This window comes from Hydra vulgaris, chromosome 12, assembly GCF_038396675.1.
Source record: "Hydra vulgaris chromosome 12, alternate assembly HydraT2T_AEP".
Classification (NCBI taxonomy): Eukaryota; Metazoa; Cnidaria; class Hydrozoa; order Anthoathecata; family Hydridae; genus Hydra; species Hydra vulgaris.
The window spans coordinates 30,181,511-30,199,730 of record NC_088931.1 but is presented as its reverse complement, the minus strand read 5'-3'; positions in this window follow the sequence as shown (position 1 = coordinate 30,199,730).

Here is an 18,220-nt window from a genome sequence, read left to right as displayed (position 1 = left end):
GTTTGCACCAAGATCTTTGTGTGAAAAAATAGGTTTTATAATTTCACAAACAGCTTCTGGAATGTTTATACTGTTTTTATAAGTCAAAGTTTGATTAATCTTGTCCCTTTGATATTTACACCACGAATCGCTAGTACGAGGACAATACTTATGGCGTTCTTCATCGCTGCTGCTTTCAGAACAGTGATGAATTAGTCCTGCTATGGATTTTTTCATGTCATACAAATTCCCTTTGTTTTGTCGTATACTCATTCCATAATAGTTTTGCAATGTATTAATGACTTTATCTGTCATCCTTCCTTTTCCAGTAAGTCTTTTACCATCTTTTAAAACTATTCCCTTGTACAATACTTTAAGAGAGCGTAAACGAGACCCAACTCTTTTTTGAACATGACTGACACATTAACTTTTTTCAATTTTATACCCTGGGTAAACATTATTACTTTCTATATTTTGGTAAGACTTACTGTCACCATCACCACAGTATTTTGTATAACGCAGTTTGTTAAAAACAGTTGATCGTTTAAATATTTGCAATGCCCCAATAGCTTCCATTGCACCTGCACTACCTTTGTGATTAATTGGGCAAATATGTGATTCTACCCAGTCATTGTATCCCGGTATATCTTTGTTTCTCTGCCAATATTGGCAACTTTTACAATCCTTTATGAGAGTTTGAGTGTCAACACACTTCCCACTACTAATAGCTGTAACAACACCGTTCAGCGAGGAAAAACCGCGTCGCTGCCACGTTCCATCAACACTTACAGTAACATTTTTTATATCAGGGTCACCAATAGTAGACTCACTTGTACGTTGTGCTTGTGCAGCTGCTCGCTTCATTGAATCTTGGGCAACTTTGATATAAGACGAATGCAATTTATAGACAATGTTATTGTATGTTTTTTTTTGCATTGGTGGTGGACTGTTTATTATGTTACAAAAACTTTCCATTGCAGCATAACCTTTTCCAATTTCTCTGAAAGCTACACACATTCTGATATTAATGTCAAACGATTTCATGCCTTGTGTTTCATTATCACTGTTTTTTTCAATTTTTTTTGAGGTAAAAAACTCATTTTGCCATTGACATTTTTTTGCAGTGCAAGACAAAACAAGTTGATGTGAAAATCCTTTCTTTCTTGATAAATCATTATTCAATTTTATTAAAGATTGGCATTTTGGACAAGAACCAACAAGATTTAAAATTGAACTCAAGACATCAGAATTAAATATAATGTAACATTCAGGATTACTATCTTGACTAATACTTGGAGTATCAGAAGTAGGTAACTTTAACTTTTCAGCAGATGCTGATTTGCTTGAAGGAGTATTTGTTAGAGATGTATTATTTGATGTATTATTTGAACTTGAAGTAGTATATTCAGAAGTCAAGTGAATTTTATTCGCAAGTAATCTATAACATTTACGTTTTTTGCTTTTAGACTTATTTCTTCTTTCTGCAAAACCCATGTTGATAGTATGCACTTTTATCGAGTTAATATATAGTAATAAACCAATTCAACAACGTTGTTCTTTCACACCATGTCATTTAAACATAGAAAAACAAAAAACAAAGAAGTAGCTATTGGTTTGAGTGCTTAGATTTTGTAAAATTTAGTTAAAATTGCCTTATTTTGACGTTGCTATAAGCGTTGCTAGGGGAAGCAAAATCACCCTACTAAGTTTAAACTGTTTTTTTAAGCCTTTTTATGTTTTTTTGTAAAATAATATGTATGTTTTTAAAAACAGCAATAGTTAAAGTTTTTAACTAATCAACTTTTGAAAAACTACTTTTTTCAATGTTTTTTAGCAGTCTACCACCTTAAGTGAGCGTGAAGCAATTGCATCTGCTATAACTCCAACTACACAAGTTATAAAAACCATGCTGGTTTGAGCTGAAAAGTCTCACTTTTTTTTAGGATTAGGGACAAATTTAAAAGAATGTAAAAAATCTGCGAATGAAAGATTTGAAAAATATCTCAATAACAAAAATCTCATTTTAGCCACATTTTTAAATCCAATGAAGAAACTGATAGTTATTTTGAAATATTATTAAATGGCTTGTAGATTGCCTAAAAAATAGAAATGAAGAGGCTGATAGTGGTTTTGAAAATATTATTAAATGGCTTGTAGATTGCTCAAAAAATCTTCAACAAAAAGATTATATGGAATTTCAACCTGAAGTCAGTTTGTCATCAAGTACAATAAATCTAGATTTCAATTTTTCAAAGTGCTTTGAAAATTTTATTAAAAAAAACAACACTTTAATGGAAAACACATCAAAATCACTATCACACATCAACACATCTGAATATCTGAAGTTCTGCAAGAAACAGAAAGAAAGCATTAATTAAAATTGAAAAATAGAGTTTTAATTTATTTAAGTCAAGACATTATCATGCAACAAGATAGTCCTATAGTATGGTGGAGAGTAAATAGAAACAACTTTAAGCAACTAGCTCTAATAGCTCAGAAGTATCTATCATGCCCTCCATCTTCTGTTGAAAGTGAACGGTTGTTAAGTTGTGGAGGACAAGTTAATTCTTCAGGACGAAATAGATTAACTTCAGAAACAGGAGAAATGCTTATGTTTTTACATAACAATATTCGTATACACAATTTTAAATACTAAACATTGTTACAACTGCTATTGGTGCTTTCTTTAGAATCTTAAAATTAATTTTTTTTTTGGTATTTCATTTTGAAGTCTCTTATTTTATTTCATTTTAAGAAAATATATATTTATAAAGGTTTTTTTTATTTGCTTTTTATAAAAAGATTAAAAGTTTAAGTAAACTGCTTATCATAATATCATTTTCTTTTTAAAATTGAAATAAAAAGCGTTCCTCTAAAATTGTATTTACTTTTTAAAAAATAAATACAATTTTAGAGGAACGCTTTTTATTTCAAAATACAATTTTCCTATTCATCGGCATCGATATCGGCATGGGCCAAAAATGTGCAATCGGTACATCACTAGTTGTTACTGCATAATCTAATTTATAAGTATAATCTTGCCGCTTTAATGTTAAGCATTCATGGAAGCACAAGTCTATTTTTCAGCTTTCATGTTGAGTTAAAACCTTGCAATGATAGATAAAATGTATTAGATTTTTCAAATTATTGAAAAAACTTTATAAAAAGAATGGTTAAAAACAAATCAAATTAACATAACTTTTGATGTACAACACATTGTGCCCTTAAAACAGATTCAATGTTTGTTATCTGAAATAGAATAGATGTGAAAAACAATAATGAAAAAAGAAATACAGTTTTCAGGGTATACTGATTGATTTACATTACTTAACATTAGCATCTCAGTATCCATGCAGGCAAAGGTCTATTATTCTGAGTAGAAACAGTATGTCAGGAGCTTGTTAATTGGCTTAACTCAAATAGTAAATGAGCTTTGGTTTCCCATAGCACATTGCAACCAAGTCAACCCTGGTTGATTTGGGAATGAATGGTTCCCCTGCAAAAAAATTCGGAGATGGTGGCGCCCTTTTTCTATATATATATATATATATATCTATATATATATATATATATATATATATATATATATATATATATATATATATATATATATATATATATATATATATATATATATATATATATATATATATACATATATATATATATATATATATATATATATATATATACATATATATATATATATATATATATATATATATATATATATATATATATATATATATATACTTGAGTAGAAACGAGGGAGAGGGGAGGGTGGTGGCAGGGTAAATAGCCTCCTCCCCCCCCCCCGCCATTAAAACACTGGGGGGGGGGGCGGACACTGCATTTAGTCCCTCCCTCCCCCCTTTTCCTCTCCCCCATTTTCCTCTCCCTCCCCCCCTTCATCTTCTAAACAGTTTTAAAAAAACTTTTATGATAGTAACAGCCGAATTATGATTTTCCAGCCTGCAATGGCTCAATCACAATTAAACACCAACATGGAAAAGTATATCCATAAAACTGTATTTACTATTTTTTAAATGAATGTGTGCTGAAAAAAGATGACTAATCACATTTAAAAAAAGATTAATCACGTTGTGTGTGATAAATAATTGAATAAATAGATTATTTTTATCTATTTTGCTGTATCATGCGAAATTAGGGAACTCTTTCTTTTTCGACATATGTTTGCATCCCCCCCCCTCAACTTTCGCGACCATTCTACGTCACTGTATATATATATATATATATATATATATATATATATATATATATATATATATATATATATATATATATATATATATATATATATATATATTATTTTTTTTTTTCCTAATTTATTATTGCTCTGTCCTTTAAGAACATTGAGCAATCTATTTGTAAAATACACTAACATAATTTACATATATATATATATATATATATATATATATATATATATATATATATATATATATATATATATATATATATATATATATATATATATATATATATATATATATATATATATATATATATATATATATATATATATATATATATATATATATATATATATATGCCTTGATAATTTCACTAAGAACTTAGTGAAATATCAAGGCATGCCAAACTATAGTCAGTAGTCCTTACGATGAGCAACCATTTATCATGATGAACACCATAGTTAACAAAAGGACAAATCGTCTTAATACTTCAGCGTATAAAAAAATTTTATATGATGTTTTGTACATACATATATATATATATATATATATATATATATATATATATATATATATATATATATATATATATATATATATATATATATATATATATATTAGGGTAGGCCAAAAGCAAAACTTTCCAAATATTTCACTTATCTGCAAAGAAACAAGATCCTTTACACATAAGAATATAAATTATATAAAAAAATTATATAAAAACATTATTGAGTGCTGCCGAATTTGATTTGATTATTTTTATTTTAAACCTAAAATATGTCAAAATTGAAATTTTGTAGCAAAGACTATCCACTTAGTGAAACAATAATAGTTCTTATTTCTATAAAAATGTTTGTTAAAAACACTATTTTTCATTAAAATATGTAACTATCTTCTAATGCAGGATACTTCATCCTATAAAAAATGTGTTGTAGAAGCAGTTTTTTGTACTGCGCTAAATCAGCAGATAACCGCTTCTTATTTACATTGCCAACAATAGTTCTGTGATTATCGATCACGTTAAAAATATCGTTTTGTACAGCTTTATTCTAAAGAATAGAAATATTTTAATCATTAAAAACATTACTAAAATCTGTTTTTAATGTTTTGTTTTGTTTGTGTTGATTTTTTCTCTAATTTAATAATTAATTTCTGGTATACCTTTGTAAGTATTTCAAGGTAATCGGGACACAACTTGATTCCACTCTCAGCCGCATCGTTAGTTTAAAGTTTTGACAAATAGCTTCATCTTCAAATAGTTATTATTCTCTTCCCATTCCGATCAAAGAGTTTTGAGACGTTTTCCGTCATCTTTTAAGTTGTGAAAAATCAACGAAGACTTTTTCCCAATATAAGAAAATATTTCAGATTTTTTTTAATGGAAGTGTTGGTTTACCACAATTGATACCAAGTGGCTTTCTATAATCTAACATTTTTTTTGCAATTTTTCCTTTATCATTTAATACAGACTGATGTTCGGTTAGATACCATGAGTGTCTGTTTAAAACTAGTTGGGCTTTTTTAGCGGCCACACGAAAGTTTGGTATACTTTTAAGAGTTTCTTGGTTCTATATCATTACTCTATATCATTAATTGATGCATCACTAGCTTTTGATGCTTCTAGCCAAGCTTTAATGTAAATGGCTGAGCTGAAAGTTAAAAATATTTTTAAATTGCTTAAATCAGATTCCATTAGTTCATCTTTAAAAATTACCATCTTTGGTGCGCACAGTAAATACGCCATCCATCTGGCATGATGAATCAGAGTTGTTAATGGGTTAAGAAAATTGAACCCAACCCAACCCAACCCACTGCCACATGAACCCAACCCAACCCATGGGTTGACCCATGGAGTGCATGCAAACATGTATAATTATACCGTTAAATTGGCGACATTTTAATACATTCTAGCCTATACAACCATATTAGATACAAATAATATGTTGTTACTCAGTTACTGTCACTATATGTGTTAGTAAGCAAACTAACAAAGAACAGCTTTAACATAAATGAGCACTATATTAGCGAAGATGGTATTCACCGCAGTTGATATGTTGACACCCGTGTGAGCTTCAGTCCCAAAGTGGCGAATGGTCAACGCTGCATGTTGTACGCAAAATTGTCAGTCAATCCACGAAGCATGAACATCAAGGTACGCTTTTTTCCTGTAGTCGTCAGTGTACAAGTCGAGACACAGTGAAATTGTTCCATCTTCGATAGGCTCCTTAATAGCGTCTATTATTCTCTTTATTTCTGCAGCTTGTAGCCGTGTAGCTTGCGTTACAGTTTCACGTTTAACTAGAGCGTCAGTGATGTCAAATTTTCCATACTTGGCGCCAAAGTCAACACATGTTTGAAGCAGTCTCTTAAAACCATCGTGTTCGACAGATCGAAAAGAATGATAACCATCAGCACAGAATTCTACTTTTTTTCTTTTCATAAGGTCACAGTCATCTTTTGTCAATTGACACTTTAACGCAAAACATTGACGAATCTGCAGTTGTTTGCTGTCCTTCGTGCCGCATAATTTTGCATGATTTATGAGATTTTTTGTGCCAAAGCAGCTTAGACCATCAGCAGACTTATACGCATACACTTTTTTGCATACGGTACACGCACAGAAATATTTCAATTCAACACTCGATGGCTCTCCATTTCCGGCAACGTCACGCTTTTCAAATGTTAAAGTAAACCTATCCCAAATCGCAGATTTTGCAGCCTCGTACGGTTTGAATAAATAATTATTGGGGTAACGTTTCAATTTATTTTCTAATTCATCGGCATTCGCCATCATGCTTAGTTTGAATTATTATGATGCTTTTAATTTAATTTTATGCTGTTTATATAGCCGTACTCAGCGATGAATTTGCTATATGACGTCATTCACGTAGAAAAAAACGCTCTAATCGCTAACTGTAAAAAACTGCTCTTGCGTCATCGAAAGTAATTATGCTTTCGATGACGCAAGAGCAGTTTTTTATTACACTAATTATTATACATTATTTTTTTTTACATTAATACAGCGGCCTGGATATCGATGTGTTGACGTCAATTCGACGGTTGGCTTTAATAAAACTGCGTCATTCGATAGCAAATCCGTTAAATCTTAAGCGCAAATAATGAAATAAACATAACGGTGAAACGGCAAAAATACAATGAAAATGCAGCTAAGGCGTGGGTTATCAGTGGGTTATACTTCCTCAACTCAACTTAACCCAACCCAACCCAACCCAACCCAACCCAACCCATGGGTTAACCCAACCCACTAACAGCTCTGTGATGAATAGCGCCACATGTTTTCCATTTCTTGTGTTCCTCTACACCTAATAGAAAAATTTCTGCAGCTTCTTTATAATCATCTCGTACGTTATGCTTAGATGGTAATACTTTCTCAAAAAAATTGCAAGTTTTGTTTGCTTTTTTTAAAAAAAAAAGGATTTTCAAGATTGAGGGTCCTATTAGAAACCTTGAGAGGAATTTTTTCAGAGTTAAGCAATTCCTTTTTAAAAACTTTTAACTCTGTATTATCATCAGATGTTGTCTCCTTTTGAAATAAAGCATTCCAAAATGATCCAAGAATCAGTTCTAAAACGTGATGGCGACATGCAAGCCAGAGAAGCGTTTTCATAGATTTAGTTTCCTCAAGAAGAGTTTTGCTGCTTCGTTTTTTACTCCAGTATTACAAGCCTTTGTAAAACTCAAAAACTTGGGCATGGAATTTCATATGTATGACCATGTAAAGAATGACCCCCCCCCTCTCAATTTGAGAGGACCACAATCTTTAAATGGTTATAAAAACTGAACACTGAATGATTTAAACATAAAATTTGAAATCATAATGAATCAATTTGAAATCGATGAATACATAACTAGTCTATATTTATGAAAAAATATATAATTCAACTCATCGCGCTCACGTTTTGGGTGAAGGGAGGCTAAGATTTTAGGGTTTCTTGTTCCCATTCTTCCATCACAGTAATTATCTTTGTGAAGAATTTTTCGTCTTATGATAAGAATCTTTTGTTTTTTACACTAGTATCCTTGCTTTTACACTAGTATCCTATCCGTTAAGTTTTAAAAAAAACTATTTTAGGAAAAATGACTCTCTACTTAAAATAATTTGCCTACCCATATAGTTTAATATGCTTGGTGGTTTAACCTCCCTGCACCCAATTCCACGCATGGTTATGTGAAAAAAGAAAATTTTAAAAATTTATTTTTTGAATAATAAAGAAACAATACGGATAAATTTTTCATAAAACCATGTACAAATCTGCTTGTGGATCAAATTATCAATTAAACTTGGAATTCCAAAAGTATGATGGATATTTAATGATAGTTAATGAGAGAAACAAATTAGCTATAGAAGAAAATGGGTGTATGGCTTTTTATCAAATAGAAGGTGACACCTATAAACTTATAACGCTAGCTTGTAAAATGATTTTGTGCTAAAGTGCAACTTCAGTTGCGTCCGAAAGTTTATTTAGTGTAGCAGGAATTATTCAAGATGAACAAAGAAACCGGTTACATCCCATGCTATTGAGTATGCCTAATTTTATAAAGTTTAATATTATGCAGAAATATTAATTACAACTTCCAATTAACTATTAATAATATAAACGATTTTTATACATTGATTTTAGCAACACTTTTTATTATATTTGTCAAATAGTTATCTTAATAACGAAATAATTATCTTAATAACGTAATAATTGTCTTAATAATAATTTAAAAAAATTGAACTTTTACTAACATGTTAACATTAATTAACCAAATCTTAAATTTTAATGAAATAGTTTTTTATTGCAAAAATTGAGTTGTTTTGAATGAGTCGGTTAAAAAAAGGTCATTGTCGAACTAATTTTTACTGTAAACTTGTCGTTAGTTAAAGGCAGTTTTTCTCACGGTCCTTTCTTTATATTCATTCCTTACCCGAAGTTGTGAGAGAGCAGTTAATTAGTTCCTGAGTCAGTAAGTTAATGGAAAAAAAGAGACGGTTTTATACGAATAAAATTGCGTGATTGGGTAACAATGCTTTTGTTGAAATCAAAAAAAGACATAATTTAAGTAATCAATCCTAAAAAATAACTACTCCATAAAGTACGTACGCTTTAAATTTGATCCTCCCCTCCCCCTGCAATTGTCAACATCCCAACGTTATTAGGACTATACAACAGCTGAAAGTTTTAAAGCTCTAGCTATTTTAGAGAGCAGTAAAAATTTAGTTGCAAAATTTGCAGCAAAAAAGCGGGTACGTACAATACAACCCTTTCCCGGGTCTTCGCCCCTGGAAACAATTTAAACATAGAAGCTCAACAGGGTTATACAAGCGCTGAAAGTTTCAGAGCAGTAGCTAGTCTGAAAATTAGTGATAAATTAATAAAAAATGTAATGGAACAAAATATTTTACTAAGTTTTTATATATGAGAATATAAATAGTAAACCTCCATTTCTGCAAAGCCAAAGACAATAAACAACCGAAAGTCGGAAGTGAACCAAAGTCGGTACTTGATAAATATTAATGCATATAAAGACTGGTATAGGGACATGTTGTGGAGGGAGCGTTGTCCTTTCCCTCAAAACTAACTTAAAGTTTCAGTTTTTTCTATTTAAATTTTAGCTGTGTAACTTTCTTAACCTTTCTAGGTCACTATATATATTTTCGCGTCACGGTAAGGAAGGAGGCGTGAACTTCCTGGTTAAATGCACTTCCGCGGTGCTCTGTGACAAGACCGAAAAAAAAATATATACATAAAATATATATTTTTATTATAACTTTGTTAGTTTTTAAGCTAGAAAAGTGAATTTTTTTAAAAAGATTTATTATTGAATTTTCCACAAAATGACATGATTTATTTAATGTAAATAGTCTCTATTATTTTTTGACATACGATATAAGCGATTGGTCCAACTAGTCCAACTTTCTAAAGCTACATTTACTCTGTTTTTTACAGCTCGTTTAAGTTCTCGAATTAATGTTAATTTTGATTTATTTTTATTCCATTTCATTTGGTGAATGAGTTCATCCCATATTGAGTAATCTAAAAGATTGAGATCGGGGGAATTTAAAGGCCAGGGTTTTTGTCAATAAAAGCAGGAAAGTTATCATGACACCATTGTTGAGTTAAATGATGCGTATGTGAGGTTGCTCCATCTTGTTGAAATGTCCAATCATCATCAAACATCTCGTTTCTATATTTCAAGGCCACTGGCAACACTTTTTTTATATACCAGTCATGATTTACTGTATCTTTGTCCAAAATAACCAGTGGTGTAACACCTTTTGAACAAGCTCCTAACCAAACCATTACCTTTTGTGGGAATTTTTGTTTCTGTTTAATATCACCATCTTTATCAGCTTCATTACGATTAGTGGACCATATGCCATCATTTTGGGCATTGTACATACCATTTAAATCAAAAATATTTTCATCTGAAAACAGAATTTTCAGCGTTTGTTCTTTTCGAAAATGGTTTCTTATCCAATTTGAAAATTTAATTCTCTTGACTTTTTGACCATTTGAAAGCAGTGGTTCTACTCTGTGTTTGTATGCCTGGAAATTGAGATCCTTTTGAAGTATTCTTTGAACACTGGTTCTAGAGATATTGAGTTTATTAGCTAATTTTCGAGATGAAATCCTCTTTTTACGTTTCAGACAACTTCTGATTTTTTGAATGTTTGCATTTGTTCAAACTGATCTTGGACCACCTAATGGACATTTCAACTCGATAGAGTCTGTCTCTCTTATCATTTGACACCACCGATTTATTGTACGAAACCCAATGACACCCTTAATATCAGCAAATATTTTTGATGGACCATCACCATTTTGGTATTTAGAAAGTACAAGCTTTTGCAAATCTTTAGATTTCATTATCTACAAATAAAATTAAAAACCATAAAACAAAGCCATGAAGACAGATATATTTAATGAATACAGAGAATTTAATAATAAATCTATTAAAAAAAAATTCACTGCTCTAGCTAAAAAAATAACAAAGTTATAATAAAAATACTACCTATGCCATTTATCTTGGGCCACCCGTTATATATATATATATATATATATATATATATATATATATATATATATATATATAAATATATATATATATATATATATATATATATATATATATATATATATATATATATATATATATATATATATATATATGTATATATATATATATATATATATATATATATATATATATATATATATATATATATATATATATATATATATTAGTATTAGATAATCACTTAACAAAATTTTTTTCCATTTAACACTGTGTTTCATCAACAAAGATTAATCAGAATATATATATATATATATATATATATATATATATATATATATATATATATATATATATATATATATATATATATATATATATATATATATACATGTATATATACATATATATATATATAAATTAGTAAAAAACACTTATCTAACTTTAATCTTCGACTTGAAGTTTCACCATTGCTGGATCATCAGGAAGAGTTCCTGATGATCCAGCAATGGTGAAACTTCATGTCAAAGATAAAAGTTAGATAAGTGTTTTTTACTAATTTATTATTGCTCTGTTCTTTAAGAACATAGAGCACTCTATTTGTAAAATACACTAACATAATTTACATATATATATATATATATATATATATATATATATATATATATATATATATATATATATATATATATATATATATATATATATATATATATATATATATATATATATATAATTATAATTAAAAACGATAAAGAAAAAACTTTTATTATGGAACTTTAAGTTTCATGCCTAACTGCAATCATCAGCCATATATTACAAAATTAAAAATTAAACGTTAAAATTACAATTAGAGTTACGGTGGCGTGAGTTCTAATGACTCCATGGAAACAAAATTTTAAAAGTTTTGAAAGTATAACGTGACGTAAATGTGACGTAAACCAACCAGGATCAATCTTCGGTATCAAAAGAGGAAATAAGGAACTTTTTTTTGTGCCTGCACTTCGAGATTATTTCACTCCCTGTATTTAGTAGGTTTTCTCCTTTATACATCAAAATTTGGAACTTCTCATTCAAACAAAGGTTACAAACTCTTGATGATGGGTTGTATGGTTTCGATTTTTTAACAATCTTCCATCTGAGAAAAGGTGTAAAGTTTTTTTCTTTTAATTTCCATACTTCTTTTGATAGCTCTGTATCATTCTTGTACCTAACTGCATTAAAAGATTTTAAGTGGTTTGCATACCAAACTTTAAAAGGTGTTTCGTTAAGTCAAAAATACACTTTTTCTTTATATTCCGGATTATTTGAATAGATGGTGGCCTGATAAACAATGTTGTTGGAAAGGCAATTGTTGTTCATAGGACATTTGGTTTTGTCAATGCAGTTGCATTTGATTTCATTAGTTTTTGCCTCCTTATGTAAAATGCTTTTATTGTGAGAGTTGATAATGGATTTTATGTTTGGCATGCAGGAATAACTTATTTTGATTATGTTTCTATTAAATATTTTACGAAGTCTGTGGTTAACTAGAAAGTGGAGGTCGATGAGATTCAAAAAACATTTACCTATTTTTGTAACAACACTTGCACTGAAAGGAGGATTACACCAAATTATCTTGCGTTTATGGTTGCCGTTAGTTAATTTTATACTTGGATGGTATGCAAGTTCGCAATTGTAACTCAATTTTTGAAGGCTTTTTGATAAGGAAGAATACGATTTACATGACGATGCTGCTGATAATCCTAATTCAATAGTCTAAAGAATACTTTTTATTATATATATATATATATATATATATATATATATATATATATATATATATATATATATATATATATATATATATATATACAATTAATTATTGCTCTGTAGAATACACTAACATAATATATTAGTATTAGAACACTGTGTTTCATCAACAAAGATTCATCAGAAAATATATATATATATATATATATATATATATATATATATATATATATATATATATATATATATATATATATATATATATATATATACATATATATATATATATATTATGTTAGTGATTCTACAAACAGAGTGCTCAATGTTCTAAATGAACAGAGCAATAATAAATTAGTAAACTCACTTATCTAATTTTTGATTACTTCAACACTATGTTTCACCATCAGTAGGTTCATCAGGAAGAATCCTGATGAACCTACTGATGGTGAAACACAGTGTTGAAGTAATCAAAAATTAGATAAGTGTTTTTACTAATTTATATATATATATATATATATATATATATATATATATATATATATATATATATATATATATATATATATATATATATATATAAATAGATAGACAGATATATAGATATATATGTAAAAACTATTGAAGAATTATCTAACAACATTATTTTATTTAAATAATAATTAATAATATTTTTTTGTATAACAGTTTAATGAATGCTTTCGAGTCTATTCCGTAGGCGCACATTCCGAAACGCTCCTTCCGTAAGGAACTGTTTCGCAAGTATTCTTTCGAAATGATTTGTTTCGCAAGTTTCTTTTCGTAAAGAGCTATTACGGAATAAATATTATTTATTTTTTTCGTATAACGCATCACGGAAGGTGAGTTTGCGAAAGAACAACTTCCGCAATAGCAACTTGAAATACGGGAGATAAAAATGCGAAATTTTCGTAAGTTTTTGTTTACGGCGCACAGTGAGTCAAAATCCATAAAAAACGGCAAAAAACCCCCCATAAAAAAAGTATTGCTGGAAATTAATTTAATTATAATGTTACTAAATACCACTAAAAGCCAATAATTAACTTTTTTGTGAACAATTTTCAAGATTTCACCAATTTATACGCCTTTTTCCGAGACTTATTTATTTTATTTTATTTATCGGAAAACTCGTTCAAAAAAATCTAGCTTTTGTGTCACTCTTTTAAGATTGCATGGGTAAAAACAGTTCAAAATTTAATTTGAAGTCATATGTTTAAGATGTTTGGCAACTACTAACAACATTTTTGACAATAAATTTTGTTTTTAGTTTTTCATTACTGAGATCTCAAAAATGTGTCATAAATTGATTTTTTTAAATTAGTTTAATTATGAGTTTAGTTTAAAAACTAAACGATTCCACTAGATTCCATGGTAGTTTTAATATTTTCTTACTAATAGGTTTATATGAAAGCAGAAAAAATAAAAATCATTTGCCCAAACTTGCCCAAATAAAATAAGACCTTTCAAATACTTCGTTTTTTTTGTGTGTTTTTTTTCGTTTTTAATTAAAACTTGCCGCATAAAGTAGCGAATATTAGTTCATTGCTTTCATTCATTACACAAATTATACATTTAGTTCCTATTAGTAATAAAACTCATGCAGATGGTGCTAATTATCAAACCTCAAAAACCAATATATGCAACATTTGATGGCATAGTGCACGTTTTAAAATTAAAACTTGTATATAAAATAACTTAAAATAGTTCATTGCTTACATTCAACATGAAAAGAATACATTTAGTTACTATAATTCAAGAGTTAGGAATTAATCATGATAACTTACTCGAGGCTCTTCTACGTGAGTTTTGTAGACTGGAGGGTCTATACTATGAAAGTATTGAAAAACCTGAAATGATAAATCTAAAGAAAACTCTAATAATATTTAAATGTAAATTCCGATCAAAGTTGCGAAAGTATGCAAGAACCTTCTCTAGACTTTTAGAACACGAGCGAACTTGGTTGAACAAAGATATTACTGTTAACAAAAAAAATGTTGCATCAGGTTCATGTAGAAAGTGCAAGAACTGGGAAGATTAAGGTGATAGAAGCAGAAGATCTAAGGTATTAATAAATAAATTAAATTCAACCCAGTTAAAAAAATAGTTTACAAGCTTAAATATTAAATATTATCTTGTTTAAGGTTGCCAAATTGACTGAACATCCTGCTGAAGCATTGGTATTAGCTTCAATAAAAAAAGCCACTAGAGATCCTAGCAAAAAAGACTTCGTTGATCTTGTGAAAAGTGCTACAAACTCTGAAAAAGATAAAATCAAAAAGATAAATTTTCCGATAAAAATGAAAACCGAAGATGCCTTGAGCTTAAAAATTCAGTGTGACCTTTCTGATGAACAGTATCAAATTATTAGAAATTCATCGATAATACATAATGCAGATATTTATCCTTCACTTCATGAAATTAAGAATGAGAGACACAAATGTTATCCTGAGGGTTTAATTGTGACAGAAACATCTGCTTCAACTTCTCTACAGGGTATGTTTAATCATACTCTGACAAGGATATTAACTCTTACGGAATGCCAAGACTCTATGAGAATGTTTGCTGAAATTGGGGGGAGGTTTAAAGGTCTACTTCATTTTAAAGGTGGTTTTGATGGTGCCTCCAGTCAAAGTGTCTATAAACAAAAATACACTGATACAAATATTGGTGAAGCCCAAGTTAATGAACAAAGTCTTTTCCAGACAGCTGTTGTTCCACTTAAATTAACCATCATGAACAAAAATGTATGGCTAAATAAAAAGCCCTCTAGTACACATTACTGTAGACCCCTCCATCTCCAATATCAAAAAGAAACGGAAGAATTGATAAGAAATGAATATGAACTTTTAAGAGCAGATAAATAGATTAGTCAAGTTTGAAGTAGAGGAAGGCAAACCGGATACGACTATCACATTTAAGTTCAAACTAGATTTAACCATGTTTGATGGTAAAGTGGTTAATGCCCTCACTAACACTCTGTCCTGGCAATCATGTAATGTTTGCGGAGCTAAGCCCAGTGAACTTAATAACCCAGCATTGATCAGATCTAAACCAATCAATGATAAAGCTTTATCTTTGGGTCTTTCTACTCTGCATTGCTGGCTCAGATGTTTTGAATATATTTTACATTTAGGATATAAATTAGACATTAAAAAATACTTTGCCAAATCCCCTGCTGAAAAAACATTAGTAAAAAGTAAAAAAACGAACATTCAACTGAGGTTTAGAGACGAGCTAAGTCTTATAGTTGATATGCCCAAACAGAGTTTTGGCAACACTAACGATGGAAACACTGCCAGAAGAGCATTTGAAAATGCTGAAACTTTCGCTGATATAACGGGAGTGGCAGTAGATGTAATTATTAGATTGAGGACAATCCTAATAGCAGTATGCTCCTGTTATGAGTTGAACTATGAAAGTTTTGCCCAGTATTGCTATGAAACTACAGTTCTTATACTCAAAAACTATTGCTGGTATGTGATTCCCCCAACTGTTAATAAACTCTTGGAACATGGTGTGCAGATATCTGAGGCATTAGAACTGCCAATTGGTTACTTCTCTGAAGAGTCACAAGAGGCTCTAAATAAAGAAATTCGCAAAACTAGATTAAACCATACAGCCAAGATATCTAGAAAGAATGTTATGAAAAATCAGTACCAATACTTGTTGATTAGAAGTGATCCTGTAATATCAAACACTTGTTTTAAAAAATACAAGGTTGAAAATGAAAAAACACTTACCCCTGAAGTTTTATCTTTGTTAATGCTGTAATAATGAAATAAAGCCTTTTTATTAGTATTAGGTTTTCTTTTTTTGTTTTCTTGAAAGAAAAATTAGATAAGATAAATATTTATTTTGTTTTTAATATATTTTAATATTATATAATATTAAAATATTTTTCGAGCCAGTTTTTCTTTTTAATTAATAAATGTTTTGGTTTGAGGAATTTAATTTTTTTAAATTAAGTCAGTCATTGTGCGCGTAAAAGTCTCTAACGCGTATACGCGTAAGTAGTACGAGCCTTAGGCACAAGAAATATTTAAATCAAAAAATATGTGGTATTCTTTTATATGGTATTTTGGATCAAGGAATTCGATTTTTTTATTTAGATTATATTTTACGCACGTAAAAGACAGTTACACGCGTATGCGCAGCCTTACGCGTCATAGGTACGCGTAAAAATTATTTTTAATGGAAAATTTAAAGTTTTTGACCCAAAATACGATAATATTGATGTATCACATAATTATATATGATAGTTATGTAATTTTTGCCGTTTTATCACCTTTCTGACTCACTGTGCGGCGAACAACCCTAGTTAAAAACATATTTAATTAAAAAGTTCATTTGTTTAGCTTTCAATTGATATTCTTTTAAAGAGATTACTATTGGAATTTTAATTAGGGTAAACTGACCTATATCTGGCCGCATCCTAATTCTGGCCAATTTTCAGAAGCCCTGAATGCTTTAATGTAATAGTCTTTTGGTTTGTCATGAAGTAAAATAAGATATTTTCACCTTGTAACTATTAAATGTGCAGTTAAAAAAATATTTAGCTGATGCTTTGAAAACATATTGGAAATATTTGATTAATTTTTTGCCTCCGTAAACTCGATGTATGATATTTTCAAAGTTTTGATAATTACATTCAAACATTGTTGCGCTTGTAAATCGCTTAAATTGAAGGCGCTAATTTACATCTCTATCCCACCTATTTTTATTTTTGACCATAATTAAGAATTTTATCCTGATTAAGAATCGTACAAAAATATAGACCTGAAAACCGAAGGAAAGTTCTCTAATCTTATGTTGAAGTGTCAAAAAAATATACCAAAAACGCTAATATTCGCCATCCTTTTTTTGTAACACTTTAAAATTTCACTACTTAATTACGCCGCCTGGTTTCTATAGTTTGAAAGTAATTAAAATACTCATGAAAATTCCGAAAGTATTCATGAAAATTCCAATGCAAAAAATTTGCAAAAAACAAAATGTTAATATAAAAGATCTCGATTCTAAAACAGAAATACAGAAACATATCTTATCTCTCGATAAGATATGTTTCTGTATTCCTGTTTTAGAATTTAAATAGCGAATGCTAGACAACCGACTCTTATTGAGTTTGATAGCCTTAATTTACCGGAAATCGGTCGCAGGTTTAAAAACAATAATAACGAGTGCATCTGGTGGTGGAGGCAGTTTGGTTTACTTGCTATCAATATGATCTGTCCTCGATA